This window comes from Solanum stenotomum, chromosome 7 (genome assembly GCF_019186545.1).
Source record: "Solanum stenotomum isolate F172 chromosome 7, ASM1918654v1, whole genome shotgun sequence".
NCBI lineage: Eukaryota > Viridiplantae > Streptophyta > Magnoliopsida > Solanales > Solanaceae > Solanum > Solanum stenotomum.
Window position 1 is genome coordinate 6,993,323 of NC_064288.1, and position 15,540 is coordinate 7,008,862.

The following is a 15,540-nucleotide window of genomic DNA, read 5'->3' on the forward strand; positions in this document are numbered from 1 at the left end:
CTATGGATGGAACCAAACTTAGTGACCCTCGAGCTATCATGTATGAGATTACTCTCTTCTTGTAATGACCCTCCTGGTCATTTCTGTGTCTTGCCTTTTGTGTATCGTTTAGAGCGTTCTTGTAGCGACCCCAAGTCATTCATGACTTGTTGGGACTGACAGTTCGGTCACCTGGTCGTTTGTTTGGTTTTGGTGCGAGTCTTTGTGTTTTGGAGCTTACGAACCTTGAACGATCATTTTCGATCAAAAGTTCAAGAAGATGACATCAGAATCCATTTATGACGATTCCATCAGCTCCGGAAGGGTCATTTTAGGCTAGTAGCATGGTTAGCATAATTCCCGAGGTTTTCAGTGTGAGTCGGTGTGATTAGACGTTTTAACTTTAAGTTTAAACCTAAGTTTGACTTTGGTCAACATTCTGAGTAAACGCGCTCGGATGAGAATTCCGTCAGCGCGATTAGCTTCGGAATGTCAAGTTTGGTCTAGATTGACCTTTCTTTTGTGTCTCGAGGTTTTCGATATTTTTCAGAGTTCTTTTGTGGTTTTTGACTTAAATTAGCATTTGGGTGTGGGACCCACTTTTTGTCAAGATGACCTCGTATGAAAATTTTAATTGTGCCATTGAGTCCGGAATATCGAATTTGGTATGGTTGCATATGTCGTTTGCTTGCACGGGGTTCTGAACGAGATCGAAGCACCCCGTCGAATTTTGAGTTTTTAGAAAATTGCAGAAATTCTGCAATAAAATGCAGATTCATCAACAACATTTCCCAAACTTAAAACCCTCGTAACTCTCTCATCTTTCATCCGAATTAAGCGATTCAAAGTGTCGAAACTACGTATTTTTGGTGACTTCGCTGTAGAGTGTTCGGAAGTTGTCTGGTGTGCATAGTTCGAGGTAAATTTCGCGGTAACCTGACTGCTGTACCCTTTTTCGAGCTTTTGTTTTTGACATTCTTGTTTTGGTCATATCTCACTCATTTTAGCTTGGTTTTGGGTGATTCGAAGTCCCACGTGTTGAGAATTGTCGTGGCTTTGTCGTAGAGTACTCAAAGAGTGTTGGGCACCATTAGATCCTTATAGATTTCGAGTTTAGATTGCTGCAATGTTTTCTTTTTAGTTGATTAAAGTGTGATTTTCTTGCTTGTTGGTTTTTGCTACGTTTTGAGCCCCGAATTGTGTTCCATTTTGAACACAAGTTTGGGGTGTTGTTTAGGGTATCTTGATAGAGTCAAATTCGGACAGTTCGGTGCGGGTCACACGATTCCCGTTTTGACTCCAAAATTGACCTGTCTCCGTTTTTTGTGATTTTGGTGTCTAAACGACCATAATAACGTTGTGACTCTATTTTTGATAGCGGGGCAGCGTTTCAAGGCCGTTCGAAAAGGGAAAACTCCAAAAAAATGATTTTGAAGCGCGTGTGATCGGCCTACAAGTAGGCTACGATTTCCCTCTCTTAGATTGAACTCGAGAATGTGAATGCATGTGGATTAGTTGGGATTTGGGTTGGGTAGTTATTGAATCACGTATAGGTGTATAAAAATCATGTTTTCGGCCTATTTTCAGAATTATCGAGTAACTGTGAACATGCTTTGTGTTATTAATTGACCCTCCTCGCTATGTGGAGTGCTTGCATGCTTAGTTACTGTTTATTTGAAACATGTTGGGCCTTAGTTTAGGTTTGACTAAGGCTTGCCTTAGAAATATATGATAGGCCTTAGTTTTGCCCCGACGTCGCTCGGCCGGCTTAGATCCATGTAGACTGGTGTAGCAGACTTGAGTCTGATTGTTTGGGCCTTAGCTAGGCGATACGCTTTCTTCGACTCTAGTTATCCTTATTTTCCCCGATGTTACGACTTCACGAGTTACGTCGGCGACACTTCGCGATTTGAATTTGATTTTCGATTCGGTTCCAAAGACTTTCATTGATTGGCTAAGTGTGGACGGCGTTTCACGGACATTATGAGCGTGGATCGATTAGGACTCTTTCAGCAACTACATTGACACCTTTATAGAGCATCCGGTTTAAGGTCCGACCTCTATTGCCCAGATACTTATATAGAGCATCCGATTTAAGGTCCGGCCTCTATTTCCCAGATACTTATATGGAGCATCCGATTTAAGGTCCGACCTCTATTGCTCAGATACTTATATAGAGGATCCGGTTAGAGTTCTGGCCTCAGATACTTGATACTTATGATTGGTTACTTGGGTACTTCTGGTGAGCATCCGGTTCGAGGCCTGGCCTCCATACAGTCAAATTCCACTAATTCTGTGTACTCGTCGGGTTTATGGGGGTCCGTTCGAGTTTTTATCTAACTTGCGCATGAGTGTACCTTCTGGGCTTATGGGGGACCAGTTAGGTGTAGTTAGCTTTTAGATTACTTTAGGTTATTCTTTCTACACTCGTACAGTGTTATGAATGGCGAGCGCCATTCGCCAAAGACGATATGGCGAGGCGAGGCGAGGCATTCTCGCTATTCTACACCGAGGCGCGGCGATATAAAAAAGGCTGTCTAAGGTGACCTAAGGCGACGTAAATGGTGGCGCCATTTTGATTTTTTAATTTTTAAAAAGATTTGACTTAATAATATTAGTCAAAATTAGGGTTTTTTTTTCTATTTTCAAACTTTCAGTCGCATTGCTGCTCCTTGCAATCTCTTCAGCCTCGCATCTCTTCTCCTTGCGATCTCTTCAGCCCGAGTTACTGCCATGTACCTCTTTTTTTTCTTCTTCTTTTCAGTTCTTCTTCTTCTTCTTGAGTTCTCTTCTTTAGTTCTGCCAGGACCCTTGATAATTCAAAGCCAAATAATTTGAATAATGTCAAACCAAGAACTAGAAATTATAATTCTTAAGAGTACAAGAACACACAAATTAAAAACTATCATATTTTATGTTACACAGAAATCCTAATGCCAAAATTGATGGTCATTGAATGTGCTAAAATCTCTTAAAAACTGAAAGCAAATAAGATAAGGGTCATTGAATGTTCTTGAGTTCTCTTCTTCAGTTCTTCTTCACATTTTTTCTTCTCTTCTTTTTTCGTTTATTCTCTTCAGAGTTCAGTCTTCTTCATTTTTTTTGTTCTTTCTTTTTGAGATACTGAGATACAATAGCTTGTTGCCTTCACTGTTCTGTTTTTTTCCTCTGTTTTATTGTTCACAGTTCACTGCTTTTTTTTTTCCTCTGTTTTGTTGTTCACAGTTCACTGTCACTGCTTAAGTGCTTACTGCCTATAATTTTTTTTAAAAAAATAATTTTTTTATAATTATTTATTCATTTGTCCATAAACAGTGAATTGACTGAATTCAATGGCGGATGCTAGCAAAAAGAGGGACATTGGATGGAATTATGGTACTCAAGGAGCAACAAAAGATTCGGTTAATTGTAACTTTTGTGGGAGTACTTTTAATGGTGGAATAACTCGACACAAGCAACATTTAGTGGGTGGTTTCAAGAATGTTAAACAATGTACAGCTTGTCCGTCGGCGATTAGAGAAGAAGTAAGGGCTTATATGCAAAATAAAATCGCTAATAATCCCAAATTTCAAGTGAGACAGTTGGAAGAGTATATTGATATTGATGATCTTGATGATATGGATGAATATGCGGAAATGATGCCTCCCTCAAAAACTCCAAAGATATTTTCTAGTGGAGGTGCATCATCCACCGCGCGGAATGTGTCGAAAGGCCCTATGAATCTCTATTTTCAGCAGAAATCAACACAAAAAAGAGGCTTTGAAAAAGGAGGAGGAATTGATGAAACAAAAAAATTCTAAGAGAGCGTACGGTAAGTGCTTTCGCGATATGGATGTATGATGCGGGGCTCTCTTTTAATTGTGTCAATCACAAGTCATTTGATAAATTTATTGAGACAGTAGGACAACATGGCCCCAGAATAAAGCCTCATACATTCCATGAAGTTAGAGTTACTCACCTAAAAAAAGAGGTGAAGAAAGTGGAAAAAATTATTGATGAGCATAAAGTGCAATGGACAAAGTTTGGATGTTCCATTATGATGGACAAATGGACGGCACGAAATGGTAAAATGATCATCAATATTTTGGTGAATTCTCCAATCGGTAGTGTATTTCTTGGTTCTGTTGATGCTAGCAATGAATCTACCGATTCCACCAAAATGTACAAGTTATTTGAAAGCACTGTTGAAAGAATTAGACCGAAAAAAGGTTGTACAAATTGCCACTGATAATGCTAGTGAGAATGTTAAAGCGGGAAGCATGATGATGGGTGCGTACCTACACATTTATTGGACTCCATGTGCCGCTCATTGCATCAACTTGATGTTTGGTGACATATTCAAGGTTAAGCCATATGCTTCCGGTAATATCACTCTCATATCCTCTAACTTTCTTTATAGTCAATATTTAATACTTATTAGCTACTAATTACTATAATCTTACTTTAACAGTTTTTAAGAAGGCCATCAGAATCAATTCTTACATTAGTCAAAGGCCATTGTTATTAAACTAAGGAAAGAAATTTGGTGAAACCGGCCAAGACAAGATTTGCAACGGCCTTCTTAACTTTGAGAGCTATGTACATACAAAGAAAAAACTTGAGAACTTTAGTCCTCTCAACCGAATGGACTTCAAGTAAATTTGCAAAGGAAACTTTGGGGAAAGAAGTTGCCAATCTTATTATTTCTGCCCACTTTTGGGATGATGTTGTTCGAGTACTTACAGTTTGTGGCCCTTTGACAAAAGTGCTTCGTTTGGTAGATGGGGAGAAAAAAATACTAATGGGCTATATTTATGAAGCAATGGATAGAGCCAAAGAAACTATTGTAACGGGGTTTTCGTGGAATTAAGAAGCAATATGAGAAAGTGTTTGAAATTATTGATGCAAGGTGGTCAGACCAACTCCATCGGCCTTTGCATGCTGCAGGCCATGTTTTGAACCCAGGATTGTATTATAAAGCTCAAGAAGAGGGAACTTTACTACAGAGTCTGTGGACTGAGTATTATGCATGTGTTGAGAAGATGATCCCTGATACAACAATATAAGATTTACTAGTCACTGAGCTTCCTAGGTACAAAATGGCGGATGGACTATTTGGTTGTGGTCCAGCTAGAAGAGCTAGAGACACAAGGTCATTGGGTAAGTGAGTTGATTTAGCTCTTACTTAAATTATTTGACTTATTTATACTCATTAACCTTTAAATTTATTTTATTATAGTGGAATGGTGGTCACTATTTGGTAGTGAAACACCAAACTTGCAAAAGTTTACCATGAAAGTATTAAGCCTAACTTGTAGCACATCCAGATGTGAGCGAAATTGGAGTGTGTTTGAACACGTAAGTAAAAAAATTATATCCTAATTTCCATATTATATTATTATCAATATCTATTAGTTAATATCTATAGCTTATGCGCAAATTCATTCCAAAAAGAGGAATAGGCTTGCACTATCACGTCTCAATGATCTAGTGTACATTAAGTACGATAGAACATTGAAACGTCGTTATGATGCTCGTGATCTCATTGATCCAATTCGCTTGGATAACATTGATGATTCAAATGAATGGTTAGTTGGATGCCCCGAAAATCAATAAGATGAACTAGTAGATGAGGATGATGATCTTACTTGGGGTAGTGTTGCTACGGCAATTGGAGCTGCTGAGAGTATCTATCATCTTAGGGGACTTTCTTCAAGATCAAGAGCACTTGACAAGGGCAAAAGAGTAGAAACTACATCTACAAGTTCAACTTCAAGTAGGACTAGGACACTAATTGGTGAAGACTACGAGGAGGAAGAAGATGATGAGCAATATAATGATGTAGAGGATGTTGATCTTCAAGAGTTGGATAGTTTTGAAGAAGAATAGACTTTTAGAGTTCTAGTATTATCTTTTGAATTATTGGGTCTTTAAAGTTCTAGACTTTTAGTACCTACTTTTAGTTTTTGAATTGAAATATTTGCTAATATATCTTATTGCTATTGAGATTTTGGATATTTACATATTCAATTAAATATTTTTAATTTTTGGTATTAATTGGCGCCTCGATTCAAAAAGGCGAGCGCTTCGCCGCGTGGCGAGGCAGGCCCTTGTCGCCTTTTGTCGCCTCTCGCCGTCCAAAACACTGCATTTGTGTGCACTCCATTGTTAGTTAGATTTTTGTCCTTGACTTCGATTTGTGTTATTCTTTCTTTTCATATTTTGCCTTTACTTTTCAAGTTCAGTCGGCATATGATGCCTGCTGGGTACCTGTTGTTTTAGTACTTATGCTACGCGCTGCATCTATTTCATGTTGCAAGTCCGAGCACCAATGGCCAGCGTTGATCCAGTTTGGAGTAGCCTGATCCGGAGACGGGGGTGAGCACACGGCGTTTTGTACTATTTCAGTCTCCATCTGTGTATATAGACTTGTCTTTTACCTTTCGAGACAGTCCAATCTCTGTGGTCCACTTTTGGGACTTGTACTCGTTTTGTTAGTAGCTCTGTACTAGTGACTTCCAGGTTCTGGTAGGGATCTTTATTTGTATATATGTTTTGGTTTGCTTCCGTCTGTTTATGTTGTTATCTTAAATTTTGCCTACTCTTGTTTAGTTTCTGCCCTCAGACCCATTACTTGTTGTTTTGGGTTACAGGTTGGCTTACCTACTGATGGGTTATAGTAGGTGCCATCATGATTCGAGGAATCGGGTCGTGACACTTCTACAGAGAGCTAATGGGGTCTGTTGCAGCATCTCTTCCTGANTACTCTTGTTTAGTTTCTGCCCTCAGACCCATTACTTGTTGTTTCGGGTTACGGGTTGGCTTACCTACTGTTGGGTTATAGTAAGTGCCATCATGATTCGAGGAATCGGGTCGTGACACTTCCACAGAGAGCTAATGGGGTCTGTTGCAGCATCTCTTCCTGATGTCAACAGAATAACTCTGCACAAAGGCTCTCAACTAAACTATGAACAAAAATTAATGATATGTCAGGAGGTTACAGATAAGAAAATTTATGATGGATTATGGGCTATTAGAGAGGATAAAGCTACGAGGGTTGATGGATTTAATGCATGCTTCAATAAGAAAGCTTGGCCTCACATTAAGGAGGAGTTACTAGAAGCAGTAAAGGATTTTTTCAACACGGGACATATTTATAAAGCTATCAATTGTACGTTTGTTCCTTTGATTCCGAAAGTTCCAAATCTACCGATGTTAAGGAATTTAGACCAATTGTTTGTTGCACTGTCATATGCAAGATAGATTGCAAGCAGTTACACCTACTATTATTTGTGACACTCGGGTTTTGTCAGGAAGAAATATTGCAGACAACATCATCTTAGTTCATGAGTTGGTTAAGGGATATAATAGAAATCATATTTCTCGTAGGCGTATGATCAAAGTTGACTTACAAAAAGCATATGACTTTGTGGAGTGGGGATATTTGGAGCAACTCATGAAAGGGATTGGTTTTCCTCACTGGTTCATTCTCGGGATTATGGCTTGTGTGAAAACTGGGAACTATTCAATCCTAGTAAATGGTGAGTCTAATGAACCATTTAGTGCTTCAAAAGGCCTTAGACAAGGAGATCCTATCACACATTTTCTATTTGCAATTGCCATGTGATGAAATATAAGTTAGTTAGTTAAAGTTCACAGAGTTAGTTAGCATTGTTACTGTTTCACAGAGTTAGTTAGTTAGAGTTGGTTACAGAAAGTCAGATTTTGCATAAGTTGGTTAGCTAGCTTACAATTCGTGTATCTATATATATAGAGTCACATGTAACAATCACCACTTAATATTTCATTCAATGAAACAGTTTGTTTTCCATTTAGCACTTCCAGAACTTTTTTCTTCCTTTCTCATATGAACTTGATGTTCATCAATGGAGGAATTTGATTGTTTGACATCACAATGTGTTGATTTTCTCATGGTATCAGAGCACAGGGCATAGATCATGTTTCCTTTCCGCATCTACAACAGTCTGTGAGCTTTAATTCTCAAAGGTTTTTTTTTTCTTCGAGTTTCTTTTGTTGTTTCAGTTGTTGTTCCTCAAATTGAATTTGTTACTCGATCTCTTTTCAATATGGTTGATCAACAAGTTGATCCAATTCCAAGTGGGTCTACATCCACAGTTAGGATTGAGATTCCTAGTCCTTTCTATCTACACCCTTCCGAGAATGCATGTTCATCTCTATTGCCTAGAGTTTTCGATGGTACTGGTTATAGATCCTGGAGGAGAGCTGTTCTTAGGGCTTTGTCAGTTAAGAGCAAGACATGTTTTATCAATGGGAAAGTTGTAAAACCAAATCCAGGTGATCCTAGTTTCCAGCAGGGAGAGGTGTGATAATATGGTAACCTCTTGGATTTTGAATTCCTTGTCACCAAATCTAAAGGATAGTCTGCAGTACGTTAACAATGCACAGGAATTATGGGCAGAATTGGAAGAAAGGTATGATCAGACTAATGGCTGTAAGCTATACCAGCTTCAAAAGGAAATAAATGATCTTGACCAAGGCACCTTGGATGTTACTGGATACTACACAAAGATGAAGAAACTTTGGGAAGAGATGAGCACTTCGATGTATGCTCTCAATGTAGTTGTGTTTGCACTTGTGGTGGTATGATAAGATTGGTCAAAACTGAACAAGATAGAAGACTCATACAATTCTTGATGGGACTGAATGAAATGTACACTGTCATCAGAGAAAACATTCTCATGATGAGTACCCTGCCTAGTATGGCACAAGCTTTTGCCATTTTGTCTCAAGAGGAAAAATAGAGGGAAGTAAGACCTCACAACCATACGGCTTTGGACTCAACTTTACTGAATGCTCTTGCCAGTAGTACAGGATCTAAGGGAGGCCCCAGAACAAACTACAATTCCTCTAAAGGGAGCACAGGAGTCTCTGGGAATTTGAATAACACAAATGTGTTTAGAGGTAATTCTAGCACCACCAGGAGTTCCTTGTTTTGTGATTTCTGCAGGAGAACAGGTCATACAAGAGAAAGATGCTACAAACTTCATGGATATCCATCTAACTCGAAGTTTTCCAAGGGGAAGAGTGCTGGTTCTGCAGCAAATATGTGCACCTCTGAAAATGATAGGAACCAATGTGAAGAAGACCCTCAGTTGAGGAAACAAATGCCTTTGAACTTGTCCAAAGATCAGTATGAACAACTACTCAATCTTTTGGGATCCCTGAAGGTTGGACATGGAGCTCCTAACTCAGACAACATGCTAAGTGGAGTTGTGAATCTGGCAGGTATACTTGCTTGTTACTCTTCCATTACTGAGAGGTGATCTTTCTTGTAGATGTGTAAAATTAACTGTTGACTCTTGGATCATAGACTCGGGAGCATCACATCACATGACCTACAATAAAAACACTCTCACAAACATTAGACCATTACCATATCATTTCCTTATCAGCCTACCTAATGGTTACAAAGTTAAAGTAACTGAGATTGGTGATGTCTGTTTAAGTCCAGTTTTAACTCTACAGAAAGTGCTTTTTGTTCCTAGTTTCAAGTTTAATCTAATATCAGTTCATTGTCTAGCATTTCAACTCAAAGGTGTGGTAAGCTTTAACAGTTTTTCTTGTTTACTGCAGGGCCCTTCTCTGAAGAGCCCTCTGGAACTTGGTAGAGCCAAGAATGGCCTATATTTCCTATGTTCAAAGTGCCACAACTGTTGTTCATCTTCTACTAAGAGCAAAGGACCTCATGTCATTTCCAGTCATTGTACTTTTGTTCCCTCTTTAGTAAAGTGTAATGAGTTTTCAACATCATCTACTGTAAGACATTATCCTGTTGATAATAAAGATGATTGTCCCAAACCTGGTTCTTCTTCATGTCATCTTACTGATTGTTCTTCTTTTATTGCTAAGTTTGATAACTCTCATACAGATGAACTCATATGGCATGCTAGACTAGGTCATGTACCTTTTGTAAAAATGAAAAGAATTCCAACTATACCTATTCCTTTCTCTACCAAACAACCTTTCACTTGTGCCATATGCCCCATGGCTAGACAACCTAGGATGCCATTCCCAGACAGCACAACTATCACTAGTAAAGGTTTTGAGTTACTTCACGTTGACCTATGGGGACCATATCACATTCCTACTCATGATGGTTATCACTATTTCTTAACCATGGTAGATGATTTCACTAGATCAACTTGGACACAACTGCTGAGCTGCAAAAGTAATGCTCTACAAACAATCAAGGCTTTCATATCTCTTGTGGAAAATCAATTCCAGACCAAATTGAAGACCATCAGGTCTGATAATGGTCTGGAATTCACCTCTACTGAGGCCACTCATTTTTTCCAAGTAAAGGGAATAATACACCAAAAATCTTGTCCATATACACCTCAACAAAATGGCATAGTTGAAAGAAAACACAAATACCTCCTTGAGACAGCAAGAGCCCTCTTATTTCAGTCTAAATTGCCCATGAGGTACTAGGGAGAGTGTGTATTAACAACCACATACCTTATTAACATATTGCCCTCTAAACCTTTATAGAATAAAACTCTCTATGAACTACTGTACCATACACCACCTACATACTCTCATCTTAGAAGTTTTGGATGCCTATGTTTTCCCACTACTTTAAAAGCTCACAAGGACAAGTTTAAACCAAGGGCAACACCACATATTTTTGTTGGTTATCCTTTCAATACAAAAGGTTACAAGGTCTTAGATTTATCTACCAACAGAGTCTATGTATCTAGAGATGTTATTTTTCATGAGTCTGTGTTTCCTTTTGTACTTACTCCTGATGGTTCTAGTTTTCCTTCTGTTTTAAAGTTTTTAATCCATCACTCCAACACTTCTACTTACATTCCATATTCAACAAGCATGTTTTCTAATGATGAATTATTGGACTTTAACACATCCCATGAAGTCCCCACTAATCAAGTAATCAATGATACTGCTGAAAACACAACCTCACCTGTAGGACAAAACACCCATTCACCATTAACCACCACACAATCCATGTCTGCACATGTTCCATCTTGTGATGTTGTACCTACCCTTAGAAGAACAACTAGACCACTTCATACTCCCACCTACTTGAAAGAATATAATTACACTCTACCTAACCTACATTCCACTACAAGTACCTCCAGCCCACATCACTCCCTCACTTTTTTTGTGTCCAACCATGATAGTGTTTGTTTCACCTCTTTATGTTTTGATAGTCAGCAGTTGATTGAAATACATCACATGACTGTGAACCTTCTTCTTATGAAGAAGCAATCTTGTATCCTGCCTGGCAGAAGGTAATGACACAAGAATTTGAAGCATTGTATGCAAATAATACTTGGGAACTGGTCCTTCTACCCAAAGAGAAGAATGTTATTGGCTGTAAATAGGTATACAAAATCAAACACAAGGCAAATGGTAGTGTGGAGAGGTTCAAGGCAAGGCTAGTAGTTAAGGGGTATACTCAACAAGCTGGTATAGACTATAATGAGACTTTTTCTCCTATGGTTAAGATGACCACTGTTAGGACCCTTATCACTTTGGCTATCAAGAGGGGATGGAATCTGTATCAATTGGATGTTAATAATGCTTTCCTTCATGATGACTTAAATGAGGAAGTATATATGACATTGCCACAAGGTCTTGCAGTGGACAGTCCACGTATGGTGTGCAAACTGAAGAAATCATTGTATGGTTTGAAACAAGCTAGTAGACAATGGTATGAAAAATTGGCCAGCAGTCTTTGTTCAAAAGGATACATACATTCAGATAGTGACTATTCACTATTTTATAAGAGAAAGGGAGCTTCTTTGGTGTTTGTTTCCATATATGTAGATGATGTGATCTTGACTGGAACTGATTTGGAGGAAATCAATTCTTTGAAATCCTTTTTGCATGATCAGTTCAAAATAAAGGATCTAGGTAGACTACACTATTTTTTGGGGTTAGAAATATTGTACAGGCCTGATGGAGTTCTCATTTCACAAAGGAAGTTTACCACTGACCTCTTAAAGGAGTTTGATTTTTTCGACTGTAAAGTTGCAGCCTCACCCCTTGATTGTACTAAAAAGTTAAAAGCCACAGATGGGAAGCCATTGTCTGATCCTACCTATTACAGGAAGTTTATAGGAAAACTTAACTTTCTTACAAATACTAGGATGGATATAGCCTATAGTGTGTAGCATCTCAGCCAATTTATACAAACACCCAGAGAACCACACTTGAAAGTAGGTTATCATGTTCTTCGATACTTGAGACAAGATCCTACAATGGGAATCTTCATATCAAACAAACCTGACCTTACTGTTAGTGCCTATTGTGACTCAGACTGGGCTGCTTGTCCTGATTCAAGGAAGTCAGTTAGTGGTTATCTAGTGCTTATGGGTGATAGTCCTATCAGTTGGAAGTCTAAGAAACAAGCCACAGTTTCTTTATCCTCTACAGAAGTAGAATACAGAGCTATGAGACAGGTCGTAGGAGAGCTAGTATGGTTTGAAAGGTTACTGAATGAATTGTGTGTGCATTGCTCCTTGCCAATACAGGTTTTCTGTGATAGTCAAGCTGCAGTACACATTGCCAAGAATCCAATTTTTCATGAAAAGACAAAACATATAGAGATCGATTCCCATTTTGTTAGTGACAAACTTCAACAAGGCCTGATCACACTTCACCACATCTCCACTGATTCACAGTTGGCAGACATTTTTACAAAGGCTTTAACTGGAGTTAAACATACTACACTATTAACCAAGTTGTCTGTAAACTCACTTACCTCCAACTTGCGGGGGGGTGATGAAATATAAGTTAGTTAGTTAAAGTTCACAGAGTTAGTTAGCATTGTTACTGCTTCACAGAGTTAGTTAGTTAGAGTTGGTTACAGAAAGTCAGATTTTGCATAAGTTGGTTAGCTAGCTTACAATTCGTGTATCTATATATACAGAGTCACATGTAACAATCACCACTTAATTTTTCATTCAATGAAACAATTTCTTTTCCATTTAGCTCTTCCAGAACTTTCTTCTTCCTTTCTCATATGAACTTGATGTTCATCAATGGAGGAATTTGATTGTTTGGCATCACAATGTGTTGATTTTCTCACCATGGAATATTTAAGCAGAAGTCTGACCACTCTCAAGGATATGAAGGAGTTCAAATACAACCCCAAATGTGCTAAATTTGGGATAACTCATCTTAGTTTTGCAGATGACTTACTTCGTTTTGCTAGAGGTGATGTAGATTTTGTTACTTGCCTCCAAACTTGTTTCCACCAATTTACTACTACTTCAGGTTTACAGGCTAATATGGATAAAAGTTCAGTCTATATTGGTGGAGTTAGAACAAGTATCTGGTAGTTCCTATGGCCCCTAAGAAGTTAACTATTATGCAATAGCAACCTTTGATTGAAAAAATGGTAGCCAAGATATCTTCATAGACAGCCACCAAGCAATTATCTTATGCTTGCAGAATGCAGTTTGGTTCAGTCAGTATTATTTGGTATCCAAGCATATTGGTCAAAACTCTTTTAAATCCCTGGCAAGGTAATGAAATTGATCGAGGCACATTGTAGAAGATATATCTGGACAAACATCAAAACCATCACAAAAGAAACATTGGTGTCTTGGGACAAGTTATGTACGCCCAAGTGTGTTGGTGGAATGAATCTAATCAACCTAAAGTTATGGAACAAAGTTGCCTTAACTAAGACTTACGGGGACTAAGCACATAAACAAGACAATCTTTGGATTAGGTGAGTTCATATAGACTACATAAAAGGAGACTACTTATCCCTGCCCAAGCTAGCTGGATGTTAAGAAGGATTATGAAGGCAATAAGTACTCTTGGAGCTAATTCCCATCCTTGCTTGAATGGTAAGAGTTTTAGTAGACAAATATATCACAAGCTGCTAGGAAATAGATAGAGGGTACCATGAAAATGTCTTATATGCGGGTCTGATGCTAGAGCCAAAGTTGTATTCACCATATAGCTTCATCTCCAAGGCAAACTGCTTACTCAAGATAGACTACTGAAATAGGGGATGAGAGTTGATCCTTAATATATCTTTTGCAGCCATTTGTTGCATCTTTTTGTGACTTGTAGTCTTGTTAACAGCTTGTGGAACACATTTTTGATATGGCTGCAGAAACATCACTTCACAGCTGGCACTGGGATCAATATGTGGATTGGGCTATCTGTAATGCTAAAGGGAAATCCCAAGCAGCAGCAATTTTCAAGTTGATCTATAATGTTTGGAGAGAAAGGAACCGTAAAGTCTTTGAGAAACAGATCAAGCAAATTGAAGTTCTTGCCAAAGAGGTGGATTTTTTCTGTAATGCTAAAGGAATTTTCTTTTTTGGCTACTAGCAGAAGAATAGTGCATGTTGCCTCTTCTCTAGTCTATGAGTCGTGTGAGATTTACTCAAATCCTTGAGACAGTCGACTGTGATAAGTTGACTGTGGGTTTGTAATTCTGATTCTTGGTGATTAATAAAATCATGTTACTTACCAAAAAATTAGTATATATGGTAGTGATGTATGTCTAGTTAGGTAGTTTTGCCTTTTGAAAAATTGTTTTCAAGTATCTGTTTGATCATGAAATTTGATTAGATTTTGAAAAATTGATCTCAAAAGCTGGCTCTAATTAGTTTCTAAGTTTTTGGGACGTCAACTCACAAAACTTCAAAAAAAGATATCCAAACACAACTTTAAATTTTAAAAATCACATCTTCAAAAACTCAAAATTTTAAATTTTATATTTCATCTTCGTAATTATAACTAAACGTAAAAGTAACTTATGTTAGTAACTTTTGAATACTTAAATTAGGGATAACCATATTGAATTTGACGCAAGCTAAACCATACATGAATAGTTTAAAACGTTGTATATTGTATGCAATATACTTTTTTCTTGTATTTTCTGAAAAAAAATATTAGTCATTCATTTATTTTACTATTATCCTTATTAATTAATGGTACTTTAGAAATTTAAATCTGAATACCAATCAGGTTGAAAAATATTTATTTAGTAAAAAAATAAAGTTGGAAAAATAAGTAATTAATTCATTCCAGATTTATAAAAGGAAAAATTTACTTTTAGGGAGTGTTCAGTAGGGAGGAAATTCTTTAAATTTTTTTTATGTTTGGTTGATCAATTTTTTTACTAATTTTTATTCTATTAAAACAAAGTCAGGAATATGTTATAGAATAAAGACAATGTAGTAAAACGAAGAAGAAAGATAGAAGAGAAAAGAACAAGTGTAGTATTTTCTTTTCACTTGTTTTTGCCTTATATTTTTGTTACTTGACATATATATTGGTACCATTGGATATACTTGAGCACCAAATTTGTATAGACAACTAGTTTACAATACATAGTATATTGTGTATATATCTATTTTATAACCTAATGTATATTGTATGTATATCCTTTCTAAAACACAAAGCATATTGTCTGTACATCTATTATACAATACAAATATAATATGCGGACATCTATTTTACAATAGAATATGATTTTTCTTGGGCAAATTGATAAAACAAATTTCGCTAATGATATTTTACATTAATTTTCATCCACCCTCCAATGCA

The 15,540-nt window shown here is 37.4% G+C and overlaps 1 protein-coding gene across 1 annotated transcript in view; it reads right to left on the minus strand.

The window, feature by feature from the left end:
* Positions 1–15,540, minus strand: part of LOC125870523 (uncharacterized) — a 225,067-nt gene that overhangs the window by 183,129 nt on the left and 26,398 nt on the right. The window lies entirely within an intron of this gene.